The following is a 21,524-nucleotide window of genomic DNA, read 5'->3' on the forward strand; positions in this document are numbered from 1 at the left end:
TCAAGTCGCTTAGGCCAGGGCTTTGAGTTTCCAGTCTGGTGACAGAACCACCGGCCATTGCCTTCGCTGGGATGGGAAAGACAGATCTCAAACACTCGGCGAACACAGCCAAGTCCAACTGCCAGTGCAGTCATCACAGGAAAAGCCACCGGAATTCGTTTCATCAGCAAGAGATTAGATAAGAGGAAATGAACAGATAACTTATTGTGCTCAATGAGCTGAAGCCTAACTAGCTTCTTGACGAGATCGTTTTGGAGTGATTAGACCTTGTTTTCAGAAGCAAATTGCCACCGTTGCCATGGCGAACCTGAAGGCCCGAGGGCCTGGTGCTCTGCAATCCCGTTAGTACTCCACTGTCATTAAATGGATGCTTCAGTTCCTGAGCAGCTTGCCCCCATGTAAAGAATTGTAATAGCTGCAAGCAGTACGGAGGCTGTCAGAGAGCTAATGAGTGCTGATGAAGAATCTGCATGCAAAACATAAAACTACTTTTACCCATTTCTGATGCTGAGCTATCCCTCGCTGTCTGCTTGCAGCTTCTTATGTGTCTTCAGGTGGAGCCTTTAGAAAAAGAGGTGGGATTTTTTTTTTGGGTCAATGGTTGCTGCACTCTGGTGTCAATTGTGGTTCGGCTGGTATCCCACTTGCTCCTGTGTTAGAAAGGCCCTGTGTACAAATCCCACTCTCGGGCCCGACCACAAATCCGTGCTGACACTCCCGGGCAGCAGTGAGGGAGTGCTGCACTGTCAGAGTAGCTGCTTATTGGATGAGGTGTTGAAGTGAGCTTCCACCTGCTCTCTCATGGTGAATGTTAAAAAGATCTCACTATGGAAGATGAGTTTGGTGAGGGCGGGAGCTTTCCCCCATTAGCTGGCCAATACTTATCCCTCAATCACCATCACTAAAAACAAGTTGCCTGATTGTTATCACATTACTATTTGTGGGATCTTGTTGTGTGCAATGTTTTTTCTCTTTTAAATGTATTTATTCCAAATTTACTCAAAGTACAAAATCATAAACCATGCGGGGAACACACTCCGAACTCACAGTTTTACAGTCTGTACAAATTTCCCCTCCTTTTTTACCCCCCCCCACGACGAATAACTCCTCGAATATGGCCATGAACAATACCCACCCTGCCTCAAAGCACTCCGCAAAACCCCTCAATTGAAATGTAATTTTCTCCAACCAGAGGAAGTTGTATTGATCCCCCAGCCAGGCCGCACCCCCAGCGGCGTTGTTGATCGCCATTCCAGTAAAATTCTTCGCCGGGTAACCAGAGAGACGACGACTATGACGTCGGCCTTCCTCCCAGCTTTCCAGCTTTTCCGATATCCCAAAAATCGGCACCATAGGGTCCGGTCCGACTTCCACCCCCACAATCTTTGCTAGTGTCCCGACCACTCCTGCCCAATATCTCTCTAATTTATCGCACCCTCAGAACATATGCACGTGGTTTGCTGGTCCCCATCCCCTTCTTTTCACGCTCGTCTGCCACCCCCCTGGAAGAACCCACTCATCCTCGCCCGAGTTATGTGCACCCTGTGTACCACCTTGAGCTGTCTCAATCTCATCCTCGCACGCGAGGAGGTCGAATTCACTGTGCACAGTGCATCACTCAACTTGCTATGTGCAAATTGGCTGCTGTGGTTCTTATGTTACAACAAAGTGCTTTGGGATATCCAATGGTTGTAACAGTTGCTATATAAATGCAAGTCTTCTCTTTTTACTGTTCTGACCGGCATCACCTTAAGAGGTTTAACCGTGCCACAGAATGACGTGGATACCTCCAGGGGCACAGACCACCCAGCCCAACTGGTCCATGCTCCAGACAAGTCTACTCGGGGCCCACTTACATGTCCTTCATTTATCCTGCCCAATATTTATCCCTCCAAAATCATCGCTACAATAACGATCTCTTCATTATCACATTGCCGTTTGTTTGGGAGTTTGCTGTGTGCAAATTGACTCCGCCCTCTCCTACTTTACAGCAGTGACTGTACTTCAAGAGTATTTCTCTGGCTGTCAAGCACCTTGGATAATTTTGAGATGGTGACAGATGCTATAGGAATGCAATCATTTGTTTTCATTCCTTTCTCCCTGGTTTGCTGATGCAGTTTCCCCTTGAACCTGTCTCTGCTGTTCACTTCAACCACTCCACGCGGGGTAGCCAGTCCCGCATTCCCACCACTCCCTCGGTAAAGAGATTCCTTCAGAATTCCCTATTGGATTGCTTGGCGACTATGTGACATTGATGGCAGCTGGTTTTGATCTTATTTAACTGGATCATCCATCTGATTGGTGCAGGAGGAACCTAACCGGGTGCAAAACGGGTGCCTGGCTCCAACATCAATGATCGAGTGTACATAAAACACACTCAGCACTGTACAAGAGGAGGCATTTACTTCAGTTTTCCAGCACAAGTTATTAAAGTGTTGACTTTCATATAATTGATAGATATCCTTCATTTTGAACAGCGTACGAATCCCAGTAGTAACTCAAGAGATCAATGCCTTGTTTCTAAAATACTTTCTTGAAGGGCTTTCAACAGATCAGCGTTTATTACTCTGTTTTTCATTAAAGACTACAATTGAAAATCATCTCTTGCTTGAGTGATATCCTCAGATGACAGCCTCATGTGAGGGACGGTAGCATTATGAAATGAAAATGAAATGAATGAAAATCGCTTATTGTCATAAGTAGGCTTCAAATGAAGTTACTGTGAAAAGCCCCTAGTCGCCACATTCAGCGCCACATTTAGAGTGCCCAATTAATTTTTTTTCCAATCAAGGGGCAATTTAGCACATCCTCCCCGTGTGTGCGTGGGTTTCCTCCGGGTGCTCCGGTTTCCTCCCACAGTTCAAAGATGTGCAGGTTAGGTGGATTGGCCATGATAATTTGCCCTTAGTGTCCAAAATTGCCCTTAGTGTTGGGTGGAGTTATGGGGATAGGGTAGAGGTGTTGACCTTGGGTAGGGTGCTCTTTCCCAGAGCCGGTGCAGACCCGATGGGCCGAATGGCCTCCTTCTGCACTGTAAATTCTATGATAATCTATGATAAACGTCAACTGTTGCCCATCAGCTTACAGAAGGACGCTCTTTAGTCAGCCCAAAACAATCACCAATTATCATAACGCTTTACAGCCAATGAAGTGTTTTCTTTTTTTTAAAATAAAGTTAGAGTACCCAATTTATTTTTTTTCCAATCAAGGGGCAATTTAGCATGACCAATCCACCTACCTGGCACATCTTTTTGGGTTGTGGGGGTGAGACCCATGCGACACGGGGAGAATGTGCAAACTCCACACGGAAGTGACCGGGGGCTGGGATCAAAACTGCGTCCTCGACGCAGTGAGGCAGCAGTGTTAACCACTGCGCCACTGTGCCGCCCTGACAGAAGTGTTCTTGAAGTGTAGTCACTAACCTTCGCAACACCACAGCCAACTTGTGCACAGCAAAAAATCCCACAAGTGGCAATGAGATATTGAGCAGACTTTGGTGATGTGGAAGAAGGCACAAATATTGATTCAGGACACTGGGGTGAACTTTGCCACCCTAGGTTCCCATTCAAATGAATACATTTCTTGGAGGGTTTGACAGGGAAGGTGCAAAGAGGTCCCTTGCACCCGGCTAGAGTGTCTAAAGTAGGCGGCACAGTTTCTGGAAAGGGAGACGGTCACAGGTGAGGGAAACTATTTTCACTCAGAGGATTCCGAATCTTTGCAAATCTCCACAGGAGAGAGCTCAGTCGATTTGTATATTCAAGACTGAGGTCAATAGATTTTGGGGCTGATGTACCATCAATTGGACGCGAGACACGATGAAGGTCCAAACTTAGGCTTTAATCAGCTAGATGTTAGCCCGGTGGTCGACTACAGTGAAAGGCCGACTGCCGGGAACTCTGGGTACTTATACCCCGCCTCGGAGGCGGGCTCTACTTGCTTCTCGACCAATTGGTGAGCAGTCACATGACTAGTCCCAGCCAATCAGCCGAGAGGCACATGACCAGCCTGAGCCAATGAGAAACCAGTGCTCTGCACCAATGGCAGAGCTCCTATCCATACCACCACAGGGGCATTAGGGGATACGGAGGTAGAGCGGGACAATTCAGCCCTGATTTGATTGGTGGAGCAGCAGGCCTGAAGGTACACATTTAAAAAGAATTTAGAATACCCAATTATTTTTACCAATTAAGGGGCAATTTAGCGTGGCCAATCCACCTAACTTACACATTTTTGGGTTGTGGGGGTGTAATGAACTCCAATTGGCTTTATTGGTTGGCCAATTGGAGTATGAGTTCCCTCAATGATAGCTCATTGAGGGGGCCCATATAATCACCTTTGTAGGCTTTGTGAGCCAGTCTTAAGTTGACTGGACTGCTAGCAGCACTGTTTGTAGCTGCTCCCGTAATATCGTTATTGTAAATAAATATTGGTGTGGTGACGGAACTCCTGCCTCCCGTGGATTATTACAGTGGCGACGAGGTAAACTACGAATTTTGCGGAGACCAGCTTCCGCACTCGGAGGGTAAGCCTTGCCATTTTAAAAATGCCGTTTTTTGGGAGGTTAGAGGCATTCGACCCGGCTATTGAGGACTGGTCCCAGTATATGGAGAGAATGTGTTACTTCTTCCGGGCAAATGATATACTGACGGACGAAAGGAGACGGCTTATCCTGCTGTCGGCGTGCGGACCCTCCGCTTTCGCCATTATACGTAGTCTGACTTACCCCGATGCGCCGGACACGAAAACTTTCCAAGAAGTAACGGAATTGGTGAAAGAGCACTATGACCCAAAACCACCCCTCATTTTGCGTAGGTACAGATTCTACACAGCGAAGCGGGAAGACAGGGAGTCAGTCACAAATTTCTTGACCTGCCTGAGAAGGCTGGCGGAAAAATGTGAGTTCGGCCCGACGCTAAATTAAATGCTTCGGGACCGGTTAGTGTGTGGTATAGAAGACCTCACAATACAGAAATGCCTGTTGGCGGAAACGGAGCTAGACTGCAGGCAGGCGTTACAGCTCGCACTGTCCCTAGAAAAGGCAGCAAGTGGGGCGCAGGAACTACAGGGCACGCCAATGGAGGTAGATACCTGTGAGAGGGACTACCACAACGGGTCCTGCTACCAGATAGCCGCTCTCAGGAAAAATCTGAGGAATAGAGGGAAAAAGGAAAACCCCAGAACTGCCCCCAAGTCTGCCAGGACTAACTGGAGACAGAGGGAAGTACCGGCTGAGGCTCCCCCAACAGAGAAGGACCGTTTCTGGCACCAGACAGAGTGGGGTAACAACAACAGAAACCCTAGAAGGAGGTGGCAAAAGGGGAATAGCAGGTGGGGACGCAGGGAAGTACACAACCTAGATGCCCCATCCTCCTCCGAAGGGGAACAATCATATAATATTACAACGAAGAAAGCAGAACCCATTAGGGTTACCCCACGGGTGAACGGGCGGCCGACAATAATGGAAATAGACACGGGTGCGGCCGTATCAGTAATGGGAGTGGCAGCATTTAGAAAAATCAAAGATGGACTCCAGCCACTAACCCTAACAAAAACATCGACAAAACTTAAAACCTACACGGGGGAACCCCTGGAAGTTCTAGGCACGACTCATGTACCTGTGGAATATGAGAAACAATTGCTCAGATTACCGTTGACAATAGTAGAGGGCTCCGGACCGAGCTTAATTGGACGGAACTGGCTGAAAGATCTGAAATTAGATTGGATGAAAATTTTCCAGAGTGGAAGCGGGCAGTTGAGTGGAGTACTCCAAAAATACCCGGAGGTCTTCCAGGAAGGTTTGGGGGAAATCATAGGCGCCAAAGCAACTTTGCACGTAGACCCAGAAGCCCTTCCGAAATTTTGTAAGGCCAGGCCGGTACCTTTTGCATTAAGAAAGAAAGTAGATGACGAAATAGAAAGGTTACGGCGCGACGGCATTATCAGACCAGTACAATTCTCGGAATGGGCAGCGCCGGTGGTACCAATTTTGAAGCCAGATGGCTCGATACGTCTCTGTGGAGATTTCAAACAGATAGTAAACAAATACGCACTGCTGGACAAATACCCAATCCTGAAAATAGACGACCTATATGCCAAACTGGCAGGTGGGCTTTTGTTCACGAAACTAGACATGAGCCACGCCTACCTGCAGTTAAAACTGGACAAGGGCTCCCAGAAGTTCGCTACGATCAACACCCTGAAGGGCCTTTTTCGTTATACTAGGCTACCTTTTGGAGTGTCATCAGCCTGCGCTATATTCCAGCATACAATGGAAAATATTCTGCAGGGACTACCGCAGGTGGCGATTTATTTGGACGATGTCTTAATCACGGGTAGGACAAACAGGGAACACTTAAGGAACCTGGAGGAAGTGCTCAGGCGTTTCGCAAAGGCAGGCGTACGGCTAAAAAGGGAAAAATGTGTTTTTCTGGCCCCACAAGTGACGTACCTGGCATATAAAGTAGACGAGTCAGGCTTACATCCATTAGAAGACAGAGTAAGGGCAATAAAAGAAGCCCCAGCTCCCACCACGGTCCAGGAGTTACGATCATTTCTAGGGTTGGTAACCTATTATGGAAAATTTATTGAAAATAGGGCGTCCATCCTAGAACCCCTCCACCAGCTACTAAAACAGGGGCAAGAATGGAAATGGTCCACCCGCCAAAACCGAGCATTTAGGGACATTAAGGAACAGCTGTCATCCGAAGATGTCCTAGAGCATTATGACCCAAGGAAGGAGTTGGTGGTCACTTGTGATGCATCCCCATACGGGGTAGGAGCCGTCTTAGCCCATAGAGGAAGGAATGGGGAAGAACGGCCAATAGCCTATGCTTCGAGGACCTTGGCGATGGCTGAGAAGAAGTACGCCCAAATCGAGAAGGAAGGACTGGCGGTGATATTCGCAGTAAAAAAATTTCACCAGTATCTGTACGGGCGCAAATTCACCATAGTGACGGACCATAAGCCGTTATTAGGGTTATTAAAAGAAGACAAGTCAATACCCCCGATTGCATCAGCTAGAATCCAACGCTGGGCGTTGCTACTGGCAGCATATAGATACGTTCTGGAGCCCAGACCGGGAACGCGAGTAGCACATGCAGATGCTTTGAGCAGACTTCTCCTCCCGGACACTCCGCCGCAAATACCAAAAGTAGAGGAGACAGTAATGACTCTAAATTTTTTGGACACCCTACCAGTGGACGCACAACATATTCGGTTGTGGACGCAAAAAGACCCAGTTTTAGCAAAGATGAAGCATTTACTGCTAACAGGGGAACTGGAAAGACTAGTGGAGCCCCAGATGCACCCATACTGGAGCAGAAGGGACCAAATAACCGTAGAAGACGATATCCTATTATGGGGAGCCCGGGTAATCGTCCCAGCTCAGGGCCGTCAGGCAATCTTAACTGAGTTACATCACGGACACCCAGGGGTGTCTAAAATGAAGATGCTAGCTCGAAGCTATGTTTGGTGGCCAGGTTTGGACACAGACATAGCAGCCTTGGTACGTCGGTGCCAGGAGTGCCAACAGGGGCAAAGAGTGCCACCAGCGGCGCCATTGCACCCGTGGGAATGGCCAGGCAGACCGTGGACCCGCCTGCATATTGACCATGCCGGCCCTTTCATGGGCTCAATGTTTTTGGTGATAGTGGACGCCCACTCCAAATGGTTGGACGTCCACCGGGTAAACACGGCAAGCACAGCATCGACAATTGAAAAGCTCAGGGCATCGTTTGCAACACATGGACTTCCGGAGGTATTGGTGTCGGACAACGGAACGGCATTCACAAGTGGGGAATTTGGAAAATTCCTGAAGGAAAACGGAGTCCGTCACATCAAAACGGCCCCTTACCATCCAGCGACCAACGGCCTGGCAGAGAGAGCGGTCCAGACACTTAAAGCAGGACTCAAGAAGCAGCCGGCAGCGTCAATAGACACAAAGCTCTCCCGCTGGCTGTTTGATTACAGGACCACACCGCATTCCACAATGGGCATACCGCCAGCTGAACTCTTAATGGGAAGGCAGCTGCGAACGAGGCTGAGTCTCCTTTTCCCAAATTTAACGGGGAAAGTGGAGAAACATCAGGAGGCCCAACGCAGGGGGCATGATAATAGTCGGCAGCAGAGACATTTCAAGGTGGAGGCACCGGTTTGGGTCAAGAATTATGGGAATGGACCAACGTGGGTCAAAGGCACGGTAGAGTCCCAAACAGGGCCCATATCCTATGAGGTTTCAATAGGAGGTAAGGTGCTGAAGAAACACCTAGACCAAATAGAACATAGAACGATACAGCGCAGTACAGGCCCTTCGGCCCACGATGTTGCACCGACATGGGGAGTCAAAAACTAAAGGCCATCTAACCTACACTATGCCATTATCATCCATATGCTTATCCAATAAACTTTTAAATGCCCTCAATGTTGGCGAGTTCACTACTGTTGCAGGTAGGGCATTCCACGGCCTCACCACTCTTTGCGTAAAAAACCTACCTCTGACCTCTGTCCTATATCTATTACCCCTCAATTTAAGGCTATGTCCCCTCGTGCTAGCCACCTCCATCCGCGGGAGAAGGCTCTCGCTGTCCACCCTATCTAACCCTCTGATCATTTTGTATGCCTCTATTAAGTCACCTCTTAACCTTCTTCTCTCTAACGAAAACAACCTCAAGTCCATCAGCCTTTCCTCATAAGATTTTCCCTCCATACCAGGCAACGTCCTAGTAAATCTCCTCTGCACCCGTTCCAAAGCTTCCACGTCCTTCCTATAATGAGGCGACCAGAACTGTACGCAATACTCCAAATGCAGCCGTACCAGAGTTTTGTACAGCTGCAACATGACCTCATGGCTCCGGAACTCAATCCCTCTACCAATAAAGGCCAACACACCATAGGCCTTCTTCACAACCCTATCAACCTGGGTGGCAACTTTCAGGGATCTATATACATGGACACCGAGATCCCTCTGCTCATCCACACTACCAAGAATTTTACCATTAGCCAAATATTCCGCATTCCTGTTATTCTTTCCAAAGTGAATCACCTCACACTTCTCCACATTAAACTCCATTTGCCACATCTCAGCCCAGCTCTGCAGCTTATCTTTTTTTTATAAATTTAGATTACCCAATTTTTTTTCCAATTAAGGGGCAATTTAGCCTGGCCAATCCACCTACTGTGCACATTTTTGGGTTGTGGGGGCGAAACCCACGCAGACACGGGGAGAATGTGCAAACTCCACACGGACAGTGACCCACAGCCGGGATCGAACCTGGGACCTCAGCGCCGTGAGGCGGTTGTGCTAACCACTAGGCCACCGTGCTGCCCCTTCTGCAGCTTATCTATGTCCCTCTGTAACCTGCAACATCCTTCCGCACTGTCTACAACTCCACCGACTTTAGTGTCGTCTGCAAATTTACTCACCCATCCTTCTGCGCCCTCCTCTAGGTCATTTATAAAAATGACAAACAGCAACGGCCCCAGAACAGATCCTTGTGGTACGCCACTCGTAACTGAACTCCATTCTGAATATTTCCCATCAACCACCACTCTCTGTCTTCTTTCAACTAGCCAATTTCTGATCCACATCTCTAAATCACCCTCAACCCCCAGCCTCCGTATTTTCTGCAATAGCCGACCGTGGGGAACCTTATCAAAAGCTTTACTGAAATCCATATACACCACATCAACTGCTCTACCCTTGTCTACCTGTTCAGTCACCTTCTCAAAGAACTCGATAAGGTTTGTAAGGCATGTCCTACCCTTCACAAAACCATGCTGACTATCCCTAATCATATTATTCCTATCTAGATGATTATAAATCGTATCTCTTATAATCCTCTCCAAGACTTTACCCACAACAGACGTGAGGCTCACCGGCCTATAGTTACCGGGGTTACCTCTACTCCCCTTCTTGAACAAAGGGACCACATTTGCTATCCTCCAGTCCTCTGGCACTATTCCTGTAGCCAATGATGACATAGAAATCAAAGCCAAAGGCTCAGCAATCTCTTCCCTGGCTTCCCAGAGAATCCTAGGATAAATCCCATCAGGCCCCGGGGACTTATCTATTTTCACCTTGTCCAGAATTGCCAACACTTCTTCCCTACGCACCTCAATGCCATCTATTCTTTTTTTTTTTTTTTTTAATGTTTTTATTGGAATTTTTTGCAGAAAATATAACAAAAAGTATAGCAAAAAGCAGTAATATGCAACTAACAGCCCCATAACACCCACAATTCCCCCCATACCGTAACATCACATGTATCACATTCCCCCACCCCCCCCCCCCCAAACAAGAGAACTTAACCATAAATTAAAATTAGATAAATCAAATTTAAATAAAATAAGCTAACATAATCAACGCCCCCCCCCCCCCCCCCCCCCCCCCGGGTTGCTGCTGCTACTGTCCCAGTACCCTATCGTTGAGCCAGGAAGTCGAGGAAAGGCTGCCACCGTTTAAAGAACCCTTGCACCGATCCTCTCAGGGCGAATTTAACCTTCTCAAGCTTAATAAAGCCCGCCATGTCATTGATCCAGGTCTCCACGCTTGGGGGCCTCGCGTCCTTCCACTGTAGCAAAATCCTTCGCCGGGCTACTAGGGACGCAAAGGCCAGCACACCGGCCTCTTTCGCCTCCTGCACTCCCGGCTCTACCCCAACCCCAAAGATCGCGAGTCCCCATCCTGGCTTGACCCTGGATCCCACCACCCTTGACACCGTCCTCGCCACCCCCTTCCAGAACTCCTCCAATGCCGGGCATGCCCAGAACATATGGGCATGGTTCGCTGGACTCCCCGAGCACCTGGCACACCTATCTTCACCCCCAAAGAACCTACTCATCCTCGTCCCAGTCATGTGGGCCCTATGCAGCACCTTGAATTGGATGAGGCTAAGCCGTGCACACGAGGAGGAAGAATTTACCCTCTCCAGGGCATCAGCCCATGTCCCGTCTTCGATCTGTTCCCCCAGTTCCCCCTCCCACTTCGTTTTCAGCTCCTCTACTGACGCCTCTTCCTTCTCCTGCATAAGCTTGTAGATATCGGATATCTTCCCCTCCCCGACCCAGACCCCCGAGAGCACCCTGTCACTCACCCCCTTCGCGGGGAGCGCAGGGAATCCCTCCACCTGCCGTCTAGCAAATGCCTTTACCTGCAGATATCTAAACATGTTTCCCGGCGGGAGCCCAAATTTCTCTTCCAACTCCCCCAGGCTCGCAAACCTTCCGTCGATAAACAGGTCCTTCAGCTGTCTAATGCCCGCTCTATACCATCCCCGAAATCCCCCATCCATGTTCCCCGGGACAAACCTATGGTTCCCCCTTAACGGAGCCTCCATCGAGCCCCCCACTTCTCCCCTATGTCGCCTCCACTGCCCCCAAATCTTGAGGGTAGCCGCCACCACCGGACTCGTGGTATACCTCGTGGGAGGGAGCGGCCACGGCGCCGTTACCAGGGCCCCCAGGCTTGTATCCCCACAGGACGCTCTCTCCATCCGTTTCCATGCTGCCCCCTCCCCCTCCATCACCCACTTACGCACCATCGACACGTTGGCCGCCCAGTAATACCCCGAGAGGTTGGGCAACGCCAGCCCCCCCCCATCCCTACTCCGCTCCAAGAAGACCCTCTTCACCCTCGGGGTGCCATGCGCCCAAACAAATCCCATGATGCTGCTGGTCACCCTTTTAAAAAAGGCCCTAGGGATAAAGATGGGCAAGCACTGGAAGAGGAACAAGAACCTCGGGAGAACCGTCATTTTGACGGATTGCACTCTGCCCGCCAGCGATAGCGGCACCATGTCCCACCTTTTAAATTCCTCCTCCGTCTGTTCCACTAGTCTGGTGAAGTTAAGCTTATGAAGAGCCCCCCAACTCCTGGCCACCTGCACCCCCAGGTACCTGAAACTCTTCACTGCCCTCCTGAAGGGGAGCCTCCCAATTCCCTCCTCCTGATCTCCCGGGTGCACTACAAATACCTCGCTCTTTCCTAAGTTCAGCTTATAGCCCGAGAAGCCCCCAAATTCCGCTAACAGTTCCATCACCCCCGGCATTCCCCCCTCTGGGTCCGCCACATATAACAGCAGGTCGTCTGCATACAGCGATACCCGATGTTCCTCCCCACCCCGCACCAGACCCCTCCACTTCCCTGACTCCCTCAACGCCATGGCCAGCGGTTCAATCGCCAGTGCAAAGAGCAGGGGGGACAGGGGACACCCCTGCCTGGTCCCACGATAAAGCCTAAAATACTCCGATCTCCTTCCATTTGTGACTACACTCGCCATCGGCGCCGCGTAAAGCAGCCTCACCCATTTGATGAATCCCTCCCCAAATCCAAACCTCTCCAGCACCTCCCATAGGTACCCCCACTCAACTCTATCAAACGCCTTCTCTGCATCCAGCGCCACCACTATCTCCGCCTCCCCCTCCACTGCCGGCATCATGATAACATTGAGCAGTCTCCGCACATTCGTGTTGAGCTGCCGCCCCTTGACAAACCCTGTCTGATCTTCATGAATTACCTCTGGCACACAATCCTCTATCCTGGTAGCCAGGATCTTCGCCAGCAACTTAGCGTCTACGTTAAGGAGTGAAATAGGCCTATATGATCCGCACTGCAAGGGGTCCTTATCCCGTTTTAGGATCAAAGAGATCAGTGCCCGCGACATCGTCGGGGGCAAAGCCCCCCCCTCCCACGCCTCATTGAAAGTTCGCACCAGCAGGGGACCCACCAGGTCCGCATATTTTTTGTAAAATTCTGCCGGGAACCCGTCCGGCCCCGGGGCCTTACCTGACTGCATTTGCCCGATCCCCCTGACTAGCTCCTCCAACTCTATCGGCGCCCCCAGCCCCTCAACCAGCCTCTCTTGAACCCTTGGGAAACATAGCCTGTTCATGAAGCTCTCCATCCCCTCTCTCCCCCTCGGAGGTTCCGACCGGTACAATCCCTCGTAAAAGTCCCTAAAGACCCCGTTTACTTCTGTCCCCTTCTGCACTACATTTCCACCCCCATCCTTCACTCCCCCAATTTCCCTAGCCGCATCTCGCCTACGGAGCTGATGCGCCAACATCCTGCTCGCCTTCTCTCCATACTCATATACCGCACCCTGCGCCCTCCTCCACTGTGTCTCCGCCTTTCTGGTGGTCAACAAGTCAAAATTGGCCTGCAACCTGCGCCGTTCTCCCAGCAACCCTTCCTCCGGTGCCTCCGCATATCTCCTGTCCACCCCCAGAAGCTCTCCCACCAGTCTCTCCCTCTCCTTCCTCTCCCTCCTTTCCCTGTGGGCCCGGATGGAGATCAGCTCCCCCCGGATCACTGCTTTCAGAGCCTCCCAGACCATCCCCACCTGGACCTCCCCCGTATCATTGGTAACCAGATACCCCTCAATGCTTCTCCGAACCCTCTTACACACCTCCTCCTCCGCCAGCATCCCCACATCCAGGCGCCAGAGCGGGCGCTGGTCCCGTGCCTCCCCCATCTCCAGATCAATCCAGTGCGGGGCATGGTCCGAAATCGCTATGGCCGAATACTCGGCATCCTGCACCCTCGGGATCAACCCCCTGCTCAGGACAAAAAAGTCTATCCGGGAATAAACCCTATGGACGTGAGAGAAAAAGGAATACTCCCGCGCTCTCGGTCTCCCAAACCTCCAGGGATCCACCCCTCCCATCTGGTCCATGTATCCCCTCAGCACTTTGGCCGCCGCCGGTCTCCTACCCGTCCTTGAACTGGACCGGTCCAGTGTGGGATCCAGCACTGTGTTAAATCTCCCCCCATGATCAGGCCCCCTGCCTCCAGGTCCGGGACGCGGCCCAACAAGCGCCTCATGAAGCCAGCATCATCCCAATTCGGGGCATATACGTTCACCAGCACCACCTTCTCTCCCTGCAGCCTACCCTTCACCATGATATATCTGCCCTCCTTGTCCGACACCACCTCAGCCGCCTCAAACGCCACCCTCTTCCCCACTAGAATCGCCACCCCCCGGTTCTTTGCGTCCAATCCTGAATGATAAACCTGCCCCACCCACCCCTTCCTCAGACGGACCTGGTCCGCCACCTTCAGGTGGGTCTCCTGGAGCATAGCCACGTCCGCCTTCAACCCCCTTAGATGGGAGACCACCCTGGTTCTCTTAACCGGCCCGTTCAGCCCCCTCACGTTCCAGGTAATCAGCCGGATCAGAGGGCAACCCGCCCCCCTCCCCTGCCGACTAGCCATAGCTTGGCAGATGTTCGCCCCAGGCCAGCATACCCCGCTCGACCCGTTCCCCATGGCGATAGCGCCTCTCCTCTTCCCCCCCGGCCCTCATCGGCTCCTTCCTAGTCGTTCCAGCAGCAACCCGGTATCCGCCCCCACCCCCCTCCCCCCCCCAGGCTAGGACCCCTCCTAGCCGCGACGCACCCTCCATGGTACTTCCGTGAGTCAGCTGACTTCTGCTGACCCCGGCAGCTCCCGCCAAAACCTATCCCCTCCCGGCTTGGGGTCATCCCCCTCTTGCCACACCTCCTTGGCATTATTGCAGCGCGGGAAAAAAGACCCGTAGAGGCCCTTCCCCCATCGCAAGCTCCACCCCCCTGCCCCGCAGCGCGGGAAACCAGAGGAAAGCCCGCGCTTTCACAATGCCATACCCCATCCTTCTGACGCAGTTCCCCAAAATCCAGTTTCCCCTCAATCCCCAGCCCCGTACAGAAGAGAACATATAGAACACAAACCCCCAACACTCCCCACCTACCCCACAACCATACCCAACAGACAAACCCACCCGTAAACAGAGCAAAAAGAAAACCAGCATACATAACACACATTTCGAAGTTGAAAAAGTTGAAACAGTTGGAACAAAACAGCCACAGCGGAAACAACGCCGGCCAAAGTATGTTCCCAGGCCCTAGTTCAAGTCCAGCTTCTCCGCCTGTACAAAGGCCCACGCCTCCTCCGGGAACTCGAAGTAATGGTGCCGGTCCTTGTATGTCACCCACAGGCGCGCAGGCTGCAGCATTCCAAACCTGACCTGCTTGGCATGAAGCACCGCCTTCGTCCGGTTGAACCTGGCCCGCCGCTTAGCCACTTCCGCACTCCAGTCCTGGTAGATCCTCACTACCGAATTCTCCCATTTACTGCTCCTCTCTTTCTTGGCCCAGCGCAGCACACACTCCCGGTCACTGAATCGGTGGAACCGCACCAGCACCGCCCTCGGGGGCTCATCTGCCTTGGGCCTCCTGGCCATCACTCTGTGCGCTCCCTCGAGCTCCAGGGGCAAATGGAAGGACCCTGCTCCCATCAACGAGCTCAACAACGTGGTCACATACGCCGGGAGATCCGACCCCTCCAGCCCCTCCGCCAGGCCCAGGATCCTCAGATTCTTTCGCCTTGTGCGAACGTCCAGCTCCTCCAAGCGGTCCTGCCACTTTTTATGAAGTGCCTCGTGCAACTCCACTTTCCCAACGAGGACCACGGCCTCCTCCTCTCTTTCAACGGCCTGCCGCTGCAACTCCCGAATAGACTCCTCCTGTGCCGCCTGGGTCCCAAGCAGCTTGGTCGCAGTTGCATTCATGGAGTCCAGCAGCTCAGCCTTCAGCTCAGCAAAACAACGTAGGAGCGAGGCCTGTTGCTCCTGCGCCCACTTCCACCAGTCCTCGGGTGTTGCGCCGGCCGCCATTTTGTTTTTCTTCCCACGTTTTTTTTGGGGCGTTTCTGCAGCCTTTTTCACCATATAGTGTGGGGCAAGTTCTTCCAGGCACCTTCCCCCACCGGGATATGTAGCAACAGCACTGTTTGGGGCCCTCAAAACGTCCCAAAAGCCCTTAAATAGCGGGAGCGCCGGCCGCCATTTTGTTTTTTTTCACCCGTTTTTTGGGGGGCGTTACTGCAGCCTTTTTCACCAGATAATGTGGGGCAAGTTCTTCCAGGCACCTTCCCCCACTAGGATGTGTAGAAACAGCGCCGTTTGGGGCCCTCAAAACGGCCCAAAAGTCCCTAAATAGCAGGAGTGCCGGCCGCCATTTTGTTTTTCTTCCCCCGTTTTTTTGGGGGAGTTACTGCAGCCTTTTTCTTCTTCCCACTCCAGGTGAGCACCATATAGTGTGGGGCAAGTTCTTCCAGGCACCTTCCCCCACCGGGATGCGTAGAAACAGCTCCGTTTGGGGCCCTCGAAACGGCCCAAAAGTCCCTAAATAGCAGGAGCTGCCGAATGTGTGGCTTAGCTCCGCATAGCCGCAACTGGAAGTCAATGCCATCTATTCTAATAGCCTGGGTCTCAGCATTCTCCTCCACAACATTATCTTTTTCCTGAGTGAATACTGACGAAAAGTATTCATTTAGTATCTCGCTTATCTCCTCAGCCTCCACACACAACTTCCCACCACTGTCCTTGACTGGCCCTACTCTTACCCTAGTCATTCTTTTATTCCTGACATACCTATAGAAAGCTTTTGGGCAGCGGAACCACACCTGGAGGTAGGCAAAGCAGGACCGCCTCACGCTGGGATAGCCCAGACGGAAAGGATACCCACACCCCAGCCCCGAGCAATTTCTCCAGACCCCGTCATCCAGTCATCAGAGTCGGAGATGGACACACTCGACGAGGCCGCCGCGACACCTCTCCCCGAGGAGGAGGTAGAAAAACTTCCAAAGAGGTCGTCAAGGAAAAGACGGGTACCTATAAGGTACACTCGGCCCACTTCGGAGAACGACCCGGCGGACGACACAGAGGTGACAGACCCAGACATGAGGAGCGGGAAGAAGCTCAGAGGAATGCCAGCTGGCAGGAATTCCTCGGACCTTGGGGGGGGAGGGGTGTAATGAACTCCAATTGGCTTTATTGGTTGGCCAATTGGAGTATGAGCTCCCTCAATGATAGCTCATTGAGGGGGCCCATATAATCACCTGTGTAGGCTTTGTGAGCCAGTGTCGAGTTGACTGGACTGCTAGCAGCACTGTTTGTAGCTGCTCCTGTAATATCGTTATTGTAAATAAATATTGGTGTGGTGACGAAACTCCTGCCTCCCTTGGATTACTACAGGGGGTGAAACCCACGCAAACACGGGGAGAATGTGCAAACTCCACACGGACAGTGACCCAAAGCTGGGATTGAACCTGGGACCTCGGCGCCGTGAGGCAGCAATGCTAACCACTGTGCCACCGTGCTGCCCTGACCTGAGGGATACACGTGGTCCGTGTCTCTCACTGACCCCTTGCACTCAAATGGATCCCTCCAGAATTTAAGTGTAAAACACGGGAGATTCAATTGCTTCAAGTAGATAGTCTCCCGCAGTCTGTTGAGAAGAGGTGGTTTACAATGCTGCCGACACCCAAGCTCATCAACCTCCAATCGCATTCCAAGCACTGATGCAGAATCACAGAGCATTGTTCCACGGCCCCTTCCACCAGGGGAAACAAGTCATATAATTATCAGAATCACTCCATTTGTTCAGCACTGATTAATATTTATTCACCCAATCACTCCATTGAATGATGTTACAAGGAAGACTCCAGGTTTGAGGCCCGCTCTGTGTTAAGCTGGCTGATCTCAGCCAAGTTTAACAAAACTGACCTCGTTTCGATAGGCCTGAGAGAGAGAGAGAGAGAGAGACTGAGAGAGAGAGTGAGAATAAAGATCCTTGATTAACATTTCAAAAAGTTTTCCGACGCTGTTTAAAACCAGACTGGTTTACAATTAAAAGTCCAACACTCGGATTGGAGATTTCTAGTTTATTCATTTGCAAATTAGTTTTGTGTTTAATTTGACCAGCTATTACTTCCGCTTGCCGACCTGGCTGAACAATGTATCAATTTTAAAATTCTCATCCTTGTTTTCAAAACCCTCCAATGTTTAACGTCCTCCCTATTTCTGCAATCCCCCTCAGCTTCAGAACCCTCCGAGGTGTCTGCGCTCCCCTCATTCAGCCGATTGAGCTACCAAGCTCTGGAATTTCCTGCCTAAACCTCCCAGCATCTCTGACCTCCTTGAAGACACCGGTGGGCAAGCTGTGGCTCATCTTGGTTGTGAGTGCGGCCCTACCAGATATCTTGTTGACCGTTGTCCATGGGCAGGGTTGCCGCGTTCCACTGGTTTCTACCCGTGTAGCTTTTTCCCGACAGGTATGACTGAAGTGAGTCGCATGTTAAGCGAGGGTGGGTGAAGTGAGGTGCTCACAACATTGACTGTGAGAGCCGTGTGCTCCTTCTGCATACAATTGAACGTAAATACATATTTTGTTTTTACTTGAAACTGATGACAGTTCTATTAACATGTAAATGATTAAGCATTTTCTATAACTAGATATGAAATATTCGCGTGTATTAAATATATTCAATCTTATTCAAGGGTCATGGTTGGTGAACAAGCTCGATTCCAATCTTGCGGCCCACTGAGATGAAGGAGGGTCTCTCGTGCGACCCACTCACTAGCCTAGGCTGCCCATCGCTGTTTTAGGACACTCCTTAAAATCTACCTGTTTGACACAAAATTAGGTCACCTGCCTTAATATATCCTCATGTGACTTGGTGTTAAATTTTGCTTTTTAATGATCCTGTAAAGACTGTGGGTGGGATTCTCCGAACCCCCGCCGGGTCGGAGAATCCCCAAGGGCGGCGTGAATCCCGCCCCACCGTTGGCTGCCGGTTTTCAGGGGGGGTGGAGTTTACACCACACCGGTCGGGGGCCCTTGACAACCCCCCCCCCCGGCAATTCTCCGGGCCGCGATGGGTTGAGCGGCCGTCAGTTCCTGGTCAGTCCCGTCGGTGTGAGATGGACATGGTCCCACACAGCAGGACCTGGCTGGGAGGCCGTCTAGTGGAGTCCTCAGGGGGTCGCGGGGGGATCAGGCCCCGGGGGGTGGGGGGGGGGGGGCCATGGTGGCCTGGCCCGCGATTGGGGCCCACCGATCTGCGGGCTGGCCTGTGCCGTGGGGGCACTCCTTCCTTCCACGCCGGCCTCTGTAGGTCTCCTCCATGGCCGGCGAGGGGAAGAACTCCCCTGTTCATGCGCAGGAACACGCCGGCCGGTCTGCGCATGCGCCAACTCACTCCGGCCCTTCGCCGCCGGTTGGCGCAGCGCCGGCCTAGCCTCCGGAGTCTGGTTGACGCCGGAGTGGTTCACGCCGTTCTTGGCGCCGTCGTCGGGCCATCCCACTAACTGCAGGAGAATCCCGCCCCCTGTTTTATTGCGTGAAAGATTCTTTTTCTAAGTCCAAGATCTTGTTGATATTTAGCCTCAATCCTGTTGCGATATGAAGTGAAGGCGAAGGATCTCAATCACAAATGGCAGCCATCTTCCCTGTCCCCCAGGTTCTGACTCTTAATGCACGACAGTTCCACAAGGGTGGTATCTCGGAGAGGACCTCTGGAGAAATGAGTGGAAAACCTTTCCTCACATCCTGGTCAATAATCAAGCCCTTATTCCGAGATTCCCCAATGGTGGACTTCCAGCCAGTGGAAACACCTCTTCAGTGTCTACCTGTCAGAATCTCATCCGTCTCAATGCGATCACCTCTCATTCTACTGAACCTCTGGCACCCCAGGAACCAATCCAGTGAACCTTCGCTGGATTGCCTTCAAAGCAAGTAAATCCCACCTCCAATTCAACTCCCCTGCTCTTCAAATAGTGTTGTAACATCATTTGCATCCACTTGAAAGGACAAACATCTGGTATGGCAGTTAGCATCTCCAGCAGTGCAGCACTCTCTCCGTATCGCACTGGAGAATTAGCCTAAGGTGTTCAGCTTTTTGGAGGGCTGGGGCCATGGGCTCAGCCCACAGCCGTCTGATTCAAAGATGCAAGTTCCCCCGGAGTCCTGGATAAATAATCCCCCAAGGAACATCACAGCTTTGGCCATTGTCACATTGCCGTTTGCGGGAGCTTGCTGTGCATAAATCTCCGACATTACAACAGTCACCACCCTGCTGTGAAATGCTTTTGGGATGCCCTGAGGTTGTGAACGGCACTATGCAAATGCTAGTGATCCAAAGACCCAGATTTAGGCCCTGGGTATATAGGTTCGAATCCCGCCACAGCAGATGGTGAAATTTGATTTCCATTTTTTTTAAAATCTGGAATTAAAAGCCTGACAATGACCATGAAACCATTGCCGATTGTTGGTAAAATCCCATCTGGTTCACGAATGTCTTTTCGGGGAAAGAAAATCTGCCGTCCTTACCCGGTCTGGCCTACATGTGATGCCAGACCCATAGCAACTGCCCTCTGAAATGGCCGAGTAAGCCACTCAGTTCAAGGGCAATTAGGGATGGGCAACAAATACTGGCCCAGCCGGAGACACCCACGTCCCCCACCCAAAAAGGAAAGAAGTTTAGAAACTGCGACTGTGAGAAGGGCGGGGCTGAGTATATCGAATAAATAGTTGAGAGATGATCTTTGGTATTTGTGTGCAGATCCTGCAAGTGGGTTTGTGTTAATGGGAAGAGAGGGCTACCTTAATAGAATCCAACACTAGCTTGTGAACCATTTCCTTGTCCTTGTAAGTAATATAAATGTGGCGATACCAATTAAACCTGAATTATATTTTAGTGGCGTGGTGTTCTGCTGCGGACTCTCACAGCCAGCCACACCATGTATTTGTGTACTGTCCACATCTCCTGGTTTGCAAGAGGATACATTTTCACGGCCTTTCTCATTTGTCTGTGGCAGCTGTAACTTTTGGTTACATTTGTAGTTAAAAATGTAGCATTTGTTTGCACTTTGTCTACCAAATCAGTTCTCCCGTGTTTAAGGCGAGTTTGGACTTGCAGGCTGCTCACTGTGGTTTCGTTGCAGCGAGCTGATTAGCTTGGAGACACAGCTCTGCTGATCTCAAGTCAATTTTGGGAAGTGGCAGAAAACGAGAGCGGGAACAAGAGGGTAGGAAGAAAGGAACGAGGAGGGGAGGAGAGAACGGGGCGAAAGAGGGAGGGGCCAGAGCCAACGAGGTGCCAGGACAAGCCGCTTCCTGACTTTAAAATTCTCATCCTTCATCACCCTGGGATGTTTTTTATGTTAAACACACTGCCGCTTTAACTCAGTTGGCTGGACAGCAGGTTTGGGAAGCGGAGCAAAACCAGCAACGCGGGTTCAATTCCCGTACCGGCTGAGGTTATTTGCCTGAGGTGTGGTGATCCTCATCAATCATCACCAATCAGCTCACCCCCCTCAAAGGGGAAAGCAGCCCTATGGTCATCTGGGACTTAATAATAATAATAATAATAATCTTAATAATAATAATCATTATTGTCACAAGTAGGCTTACATTGACACTGCAATGAAGTTACTGTGAAAAGCCCCGAGTCGCCACATGCCGGCGCCTGTTCGGGTACACAGAGGGAGAATTCATAATGTCCAAATTACCTAACACGTCTTTCAGGATTTGTGGGAGGGAACCGGAGCATCCGGAGGAAACTGCCGCAGACACAGGGAGAACATGCAGACTCCGCACAGACAATGACTCAAATCGGGAATTAAACCTGGGCCCTGCCGCTGTGAAGCAACAGTGCTAACCACTGTGCTACCCTGCCGCTCATATAAATGTTGTTATTAGCGGAA

Source organism: Scyliorhinus canicula, chromosome 2, assembly GCF_902713615.1.
Source record: "Scyliorhinus canicula chromosome 2, sScyCan1.1, whole genome shotgun sequence".
In the NCBI taxonomy this organism is placed as follows: domain Eukaryota; kingdom Metazoa; phylum Chordata; class Chondrichthyes; order Carcharhiniformes; family Scyliorhinidae; genus Scyliorhinus; species Scyliorhinus canicula.